Below are 8347 nucleotides of genomic sequence, written 5' to 3'. Positions count from 1 at the left end.
TTCGCCTAAGTTTTGAAAATCCTACCGAGTGAAGAGCAAGCCTCTCACTCGGAGGCTTAGCTGTAGTTCTGTCGGGGATATACCCCGCGGTATGACCCGGCCAGAATTATGACCCGGCCGGACTTGGCGACTCACCAGAGACCCGGCTGGAGCTTGGCAACTCACTGGCAACCCGCCCGGACCTGGTGATTTACAGGCAACCCGATTGAGCATTGTGATTCACTAGTGACCCGACAGGCGGGTCAGACGGACGGCAAGGCCCAAACAGCCGGCTCATGTTATGGTGGGCCGGCTTAAGAGAAAGTATAAGGAATATTCCCTTATAAAGTAAGAAATACTAGGACTCCACTTGTAATAGAGTAATCCTAATCCTACTAGGACTAGTCATGTAACCCGCCCCTTCAACTTATATAAGGAGGGGTAGGGCTCCCCAAAGAGGGACGAGCAAGAAGAAACAATCTCTAGGGCTAGACACAAAGGGGGAGCCGTCTTATGCGGTGACTCTCTCATGAGTATAATGAGACCTAGCCACAAACAACATGTAGGGTTATTATCGGATGATGTTTCCCGGGGCCCGAAGCTGTCTAAATCCTTCTCTTATGTGTTGACCCGCCTCGCGTCTCTCGATTCCGATCAACCCTTTAAAGCTACCGCGTAGATGCGTTGGTCTCACGACTAATTTCTTACACTAGGACATCTGACGTGACGATTCCACAACATGTTCCGTACTCACCTACATTTAAAAAATCCTACCGAGTGAAGAGCAATCCTCTCACTCGGGGGCTTAGCTGCAGTCTCGTACTCGCCTAAGTTTAAAAAATCCTACCGAGTGAAGAGCAATCCTCTTACTCGGGGGCTTAGTTGTAGTCTCGTATTCGCAAAAGTTTTAAAAATCCTACCGAGTGTAGAGCAAGCTTCTCACTCGGGGGCTTAGCCGCGAACCTGACTCGCCAATGTTTATAACATCCTACCGAGTGAAGAGCAAGCCTCTCACTCGGAGGCTTAGCTGCAGTTCCGTACTCACCTAAGTTTATAAAATCCTACTGAGTGAAGAGCAATCATCTCACTAGGGGGCTTAGCTGTAGTCTCGTACTCGTCTAAGTTTGAAAAATCCTAACGAGTGAAGAGAAAGCCTCTCACTCGGGGGCTTAGCCGCGAACCAAATTCGTCTAAGTTTTAAAAATCCTACCGAGTGAAGAGCAAACCTCTCACTCGGAGGCATAGCTGCAGTTCCGTACTCTCCTAAGTTTAAAAAATCCTACCGAGTGATGAGAATTCCTCTCACTCGGGGGCTTAGCTGCAGTCTCGTACTCGCCTAAGTTTAAAAAATCCTACCGAGTGAAGATCAATCCTCTCACTCGGGGGCTTAGCTGCAGTCTCGTACTTGCCTAAGTTTAAAAAATCATACCGAGTGAAGAGCAAGCCTCTCACTCGGGGGCTTAGCTGCAGTCTCGTACTCGCCTAAGTTTAAAAAATCCTACCGAGTGAAGAGCAATCCTCTCACTCTTGGGGCTTAGCTGCAGTCTCGTACTCGCCTAAGTTGAAAATATACTACCGAGTGAAGAGCAATCCTCTCACTCGGGGGCTTAGCTGCAGTCTCGTACTCGCCTAAGTTTAAAAACTCCTACCGAGTGAAGAGCAAGCCTCTCACTTGGGGGCTTAGGTGCAGTCTCGTACTCGCCTAAGTTTAAAAAATCCTACCGAGTGAAGAGCAATCCTCTCACTCGGGAGCTTAGCTGCAGTCTTGTACACGCCTAAGTTTAAAAAAAAAAGTTACCGAGTAAAGAGCAATCCTCTCACTCGACCTGGCCACGCGCTTCAAGCTGTGTCACAAGTACAACGTATGCTCCATCTTGATCCGCAAGGACCTTGAGGTGCCGGTCGTCTGCGACCCTCTCCTGGGAGCTGCGTCACAAGTACAATGTGCGCTCCATCTCGATCCGCAAGGACGACTAGGTGCAAGTCATCTGCGACCCTCTCCTCGGAGCTGTGTCACAAGTACAATGTACGCTCCATCTCGATCCGCAAGGACGACGAGGTGCAGGTCGTCTGTGACCTTCTCTTCAGAGCTGCATCACATGTACAAAAGTTTGTTCCGAGTGAAGGGCCAACTTCCATTCGGAGAGAAAGCCAAAGCAATTGTGTTCTAAGAAGAACCAAGTTCAGATAAATCTCGCAAGTTCCGAACCGCAGATAAAAGTACTCGGGCATCAGGCGTGAAAGAGTTTAACGGTTACAAAATCACTCGGCATTCCGAGGCAAATTTAATTAGAGGTTAAAGTTTGTTCACTCCACAGGAGGAGAGCTGGCCAGCTCGACGAACTCGTAAAAGTTGATTCCATCTGCAATGCGAGTGGCTGCTTCGATGAAGGTTTCCCTGAAGGATTGGAAGTCAACCTTCTTGGTGTTGGCAACCTTGAGCGCTGCCAGCTTCTCTTGCTTGGCTTCTTTGAAGTGGACACGGACCAGAGACAGAGCAACATCAGCACCACACCGAGCAGATGACTTCTTCCATTCCTGCACTCGACCAGGGATCTCATTAAGTCGAGTCATCAGGGACTCGAGATCGTTCTGAAATGTCACCCTTGGCCAGAGTGTTGTGTCACAGACCTAGAATAGCTGAGTGAAATAGTTGCATCTGCACTTATGCATCATGTCTAAAATTTCTGAAAGTTGAATTGAGGTTTGTTGAAACCCTCAGAAATCAGTTCAAAAATAACCAACTTTAAAATCTTCTCAAATGAGTCCAAGAAAATGTCCCTGGTATTCTATAAGAATATTGGCAAGAGGTAAAATTCAAACCAATATTTTTAGGAGCTCAGAAACATTTATTTTGGCCATTTGAATTAATCCAATAAATATTTGAATTGGATCTATATTTATTATATAATAAATATATGTTCAATAATTCTGTAAAAATTTTGTGTGGCTTTGGATAAGTCCATTTAGTTCACACAATTATTTTCATGAAGTTTAAAATTGATTTGGTGTTAAAACTAAATCAAAAACAAACTGTAAAAATTAGAAAAGAGGAAACAAATAGAAAACACACAGAGAGAGAGAGAGAGTGCTCACCTGGCTCAGACACCAGGCCCAACACTGTTGGCCCAGCCCACAGGGGCACGCCCGTCTTCTTCCTTTAGCCAGTAGGCAGAGGAGAGGCGTGGCGCGCGTGCGTGCGGCTTCGGCCACCTCCTGCTAACACCTGGGAGCCCCGATCCTTCCCTCGTCGCCGCCCTGGACCCCTCTCTGCCTCTCCCTGTTACTCTCTGCTCTCGCCCCCTCCTCTAACCCTCTCTCTCGCGCGCAACCGAGTGTTGCCGCCACCGCCGTTCACGGCCACTCCTCGCTCCACCGTCGACTCCGGGAGCTCCGCTGCGACCTCCTCTTCGTCCCCGACGAGCCACGCACCGCCGGACATCCTGCTGCCTCACCATCGGCCCGTCTTCTCCGCGCACTGCCGACGGATCGCCATTGTCGGTGTACTAGAGTAGGGGTCCCCTAGTATCCCGAACTCGTGCACGGACAGTCGCAGCACCCCGCGGCAAGGTTTGCCTGATGATCACCAAGATTCTTCGTGACTCCTTTGGAGCCATTCAAGAACAAAGTGTTTTAAGACAAGGAGACAAGGCCCCGACAAGAGGAGCTTGCCGGGAAGGCCACCCTAGGCACGCAGAAGGCCCCGGCAAGAGGAGCTTGCCGGGAAGACCACTCAAGGCACGAAGGAAACAAGGCCCCGGCAAGAGGAGCTTATCGAGAAGGCTTGGTGAGTGCCAAGCTCCCAAGCGCAACAAGGGTTCTGCCGCGGCAAGACGCTTGCCGCGGCAGGCAACCTCTCTTCATCTCCGCTCCAGCTCATCCGCCAACGTGTCGCCGTGGGGCTTTCCCAGGAATGCGTGTCGATGGGCTGTGCAGCCAGCGGGGAGTAGCGATAAGCAGCGCAGACAAGCTACCATCGTGGCAAACGGAGGCGCACTTGACGGTCCCTGTTACACTGTTCAGGCGACTGAGACGGGCATTTATGACTCTTGTCCCTTGCCGTCAGAGTTAGGTATAGATCACTGTACACTGTTGTCAGGACCCCGACTCGATGTCACATCGATCTAGCTGGTAACACCTCATATCACTTTGCGGCCTCACGCACGGTATCCCCACGGGTGTCGTCTTACCTTTTCCCGGGACCGTTTGCGCCTTTTGGCTCACGTATATGATAGTGTCGCTAGCATCCATATGATAAAGAGCCCGGGCTGACATGACTAGTCGTAAACCCAAAGTGGCACAGACTTACAGGGACAGGCATCCATGACCCAGCTTCGAACGTGTCGGTCATCAGCAAGTGGGTCCGGGCTGTAGCACTGGGCTAGCAGGACTCCGGTAAACCGGGCTGTAGCGGGCTAATAGGACTCCGGTACTCACAGCGTGACATTTCCCCGAAGGGACAGACACAGGAACAAAGAAGGACACATGCCGGCCAGCCTAAATGTTCCAGAGCAGTAGCAAGCTACCATGGCTCAGCGGTAACACTAGGAGACATTTCCCGGTAAGAGAGGCTACTAAAGATAAACGACTAGATGGTCAGATCCCACACATACCAAGCATTTCAATCATACACACAATATGCTCGATATGTGCAAATACAACGAAGCATCACAACATGACTCTACGACACAAGTACTTTATTTAGGGCTCATTGAGCCATACATAACATACACACAAAGGTACGGGTCTCACGACCCAACATACAAGTCATACAATCATACAAGCCAACAGCGGAAGTAATTTGTCTGAGTACAGACAACTAGTAAAATAAAAGAGGCTTGGAAAGCCTAGCTATACTACGAGGTCCTTCACAAGCTCAGGGTCACCATCTGGGTCTTTAGCCTACTCGTTGATGTCAACGTCTACATAGAACCCATCAGAAGGGGTTGCAGCGTCTTCTGTAAAAATGTAGATTATAGCAACATGAGTACAAAGGTACTCAGCAAGACTTACATCAGATCCTACATACATGCATAGTATCAAGAAGGGTTGGTGGAGTTATTGCAGCAAGCCAGCTTTGACTCTTGGCTAGACTATCCTACGATACTCCAACTTGAAATGGTTTTGCGCACACGAGTCCACTATTCACCACTTCAATACACTACCGAGGATCCACCTCCGTCTTCCTACGGAAGAGCCATCCTCGGCACTCACACTTATCTTGAGGCTTTTAGTAGTTTCCATTTACTTGTCTATGAACTGTATAGGCAACCAAGTAGTCCTTTACCGCGGACGCGGCTATTCGAATAGATCATGTTAACCCTGCAGGGATGTACTTCTTCATACATGTTTCCACCACTTAGCGTCTGCACACGACATGTGCTCGGCAGACTTCAAGCGAAAGCCGACGTGGGTGTAGACCACGACCTACCTAAACACTTAAGCCTCTAGTCCAGGTTTATCGCCTATTCAGGTTCCATCCGCAGGGAGTCCGGCCGAGGTTTCCTATACGGCCCCGAACGATGTGAACAGGGTTCCCGAGATACCTAATGGGTATTCGGTACACCCGGCCACGTACCTACCGCATCACAGCCCACCCCTACGGTCAGCGCTGTCCACGGCCTCCAGTAGGCTACAAACACCAGAAACTACTTGCAACTCCTGGACAGAGAGCTAGGGTGAATAAGAAGTCGAGCGGGGTCATATTTCAGGGCCCAATGCATGGTAGTAGCTGTATCTTAAATCACACATACAGATCTCAGTGCTTAAGGTCGGCTTCAATGAAACAACCCACCATGTACTCCTACATGGCCTCTCATCGATACCTTTACCAAATCGTGTTCACCACACCACTCTTATTACCGACATAATCATTTCACTCTAGCCCATCACCCAGATGAACCAGACCTGACACAACTCTAAGCATAGCAGGCATAGCAAGGTAGGAACAACACATACATATGGCTCAATCAACTCCTACACATGCTAGTGGGTTTCATCTAGTTACTGTGGCAATGACAGGTCATGCAGAGGAAATGGGTTCAACTACCGTAGCACACAGCAGTTTGAATCGCGTTGTCTTAATGCAGTAAAAGAGAGCAGGAGCGAGAACATGGGATTGTATCGATATGATCAAATGGTTGGTTGCTTGCCTGATGGTTCGTTGCACGGATACGATTCTTCGTTAGGGTAATCACGGTACTCCTCGGGGACAGATCCTGTCGCAAAGGGTAACGATACACAGGCATCACCAAACAATGTGCAACAATATGATGCATGCATGAAACATGGCAATATGAGTGTGTTGGGCTAATGCAACTAAAACCAGATGTGTTTGAGCAAATTTGAATCAAAGATTCAAATTCCAAATTCAAATATGGCCTTTTAAAGTGCCTTTTCTTGTTCTGATTAAAACATCAAGTTAACTTGTTTGATCATGCATGAAAATAGTACAGATGGATAGATTGGATTTTTCTGATCATTTTTCATATATTATTTGTCCAATTTGGAGTTACAGAATAAAAGTTATGAGTTTTTGAAGTTTAAATAATATTCTGGAATTTCCTGATTTAATTTAAATCCAGAAATTCAATTACTGCGTCAGCCTGACATCACAGTGACATCAGCAGGTCAACAGGGCTGGCTCGGGTCAAACCTGACGTGTGGGGTCCACACGTCAGTGTCACAGGGCTAATCCCGCGTTGACCCCGGGCTGGTTAGCTTTGACTAAGCCCTGGGGCCCACTTGTCAGCGTCAGTAGGTGGTGGGTTAGTGGCTAATTAACTGGGCCACGTCAGCTCGCCGGAGTTCTGGCCGGCGGCGACCAACAGTGCGGCGGCGATAGTGGTTTTGGTCGTTTCGGCCACCAAATGGAACGCGGCGACCACCGGAGTGAAGCTGAGGACGACCCGCGGCTCTTGGCGGAGTCCGTTGGGGTCGGGGTGGCCGGAGTCGACGGCGGTGAGCTCGGCTGCGGCCGCCGGGTTTCGGTCGTGCGCGGGATTGGTGCTGGAGCTCGAAGTCGAGCAAAGTGAGGCGCTAGGGATGCTCTACGGGTTCTTGCGAACGTGTTGGACTCGCCGGGGTGACCAAATGGTCACCGGAGCTACGTCGACGGCGAGCTCGGCGACGGCGGAGGTTCGGCCGTGGTGGAGATGCAGCTACGGTGAGGGAACGAGGGGAAGGAGAGGGGGAAACGGCTCGGGGGCTCACCGCGGTTGCAGTGGGCGTCGAAGCGGGCTCGGGGACGCGCTGGAGACGGCGAATTCGTCGGCGACGGTGGTCGGAGCCCGAAGAGGGGAACGGCGACGTGGCGGCGATGCAGGGCTTCCGGGGACTCGTGGAGCGGTGGGGAGGAAGAGGGAGTTGTGGCGGAGCTTCTGAGCTACTCGGGGGAGCGAGGGGTGGCCGGAGACAGTGGCTACGGCGAACGGCGGCGACGGTGTGCTTCGGCCGAGAGCGAGAGCAGGGGGGATCGGGACGGGCTGCGGACGTCGTCCACGCGGCCAGGAGGGCGTCGGCAAGCAGGAGGTGGCCGCGCGGCCGCGCGCGCGCGAGCACGCAGCAGCTTCGGGGCGTGGGGAGGAAGACGACGGGGAGCTACAGTGTTGGCTGGGTCGGCTGCTAGCTGGGCCGGCCAGCTGGCTGGGCCGCACAGGTAAGTCTTCCCCTTCTTTTCTGTTTTCTGTTTTATTTAATATATCTGCAACTTTGTTGAATTAAATAAAATACCTAGTCAACTCCAAAAATCACCAAACTACTCCTGGTCCATAGTTGGAATATTTCCAACATGAAACATTTAGTTTGGAGATATTTGAGCATTTAAATATTTTATATTATTTTAAATGCCCAAATTCAAATATCTATGATTTAATTCAAAACCCTAGGATGGCCTAGAAAAATGTGCACCACTTTTGTCAGAGGTTCTGAACCAAGGCTAAAATGATGGACATTTTAGAAGGGCATTTCAGGTTCATTGAAAAATTATTTTAGTAACCCTAGTTGGTTTCAGAGGGGACTGGGGGTTCTGTCATCCCCATTTCAAGTTTCTGATGAAAAGTAAACATGATGCAACACTCTAATGCATGACTAGCTAGGGTGTGACAACTCACCCCCACTCAAAAGAATCTCGTCCCGAGATTTGGGTTCCTCCGAGAAGAAGGCGGGATATTCAAGTCGAAGACGATCCTCCCTTTCCCAAGTTGCTTCATCTTCAGAATGGTGCGACCATTGAACCTTGAGAAACTTGATATTATGACGTCGCGTGGTACGTTCGGCTTGATCGAGGATACGAATGGGGTACTCTCGATATGTAAGATTATCTTGGAGATCAAGCGTTTCGTGGTCCACTTCACGGATAGGATCCGAG

This window comes from Triticum aestivum, chromosome 1B (genome assembly GCF_018294505.1).
Source record: "Triticum aestivum cultivar Chinese Spring chromosome 1B, IWGSC CS RefSeq v2.1, whole genome shotgun sequence".
Lineage (NCBI taxonomy): Eukaryota > Viridiplantae > Streptophyta > Magnoliopsida > Poales > Poaceae > Triticum > Triticum aestivum.
This window is presented reverse-complemented; position numbering follows the sequence as displayed.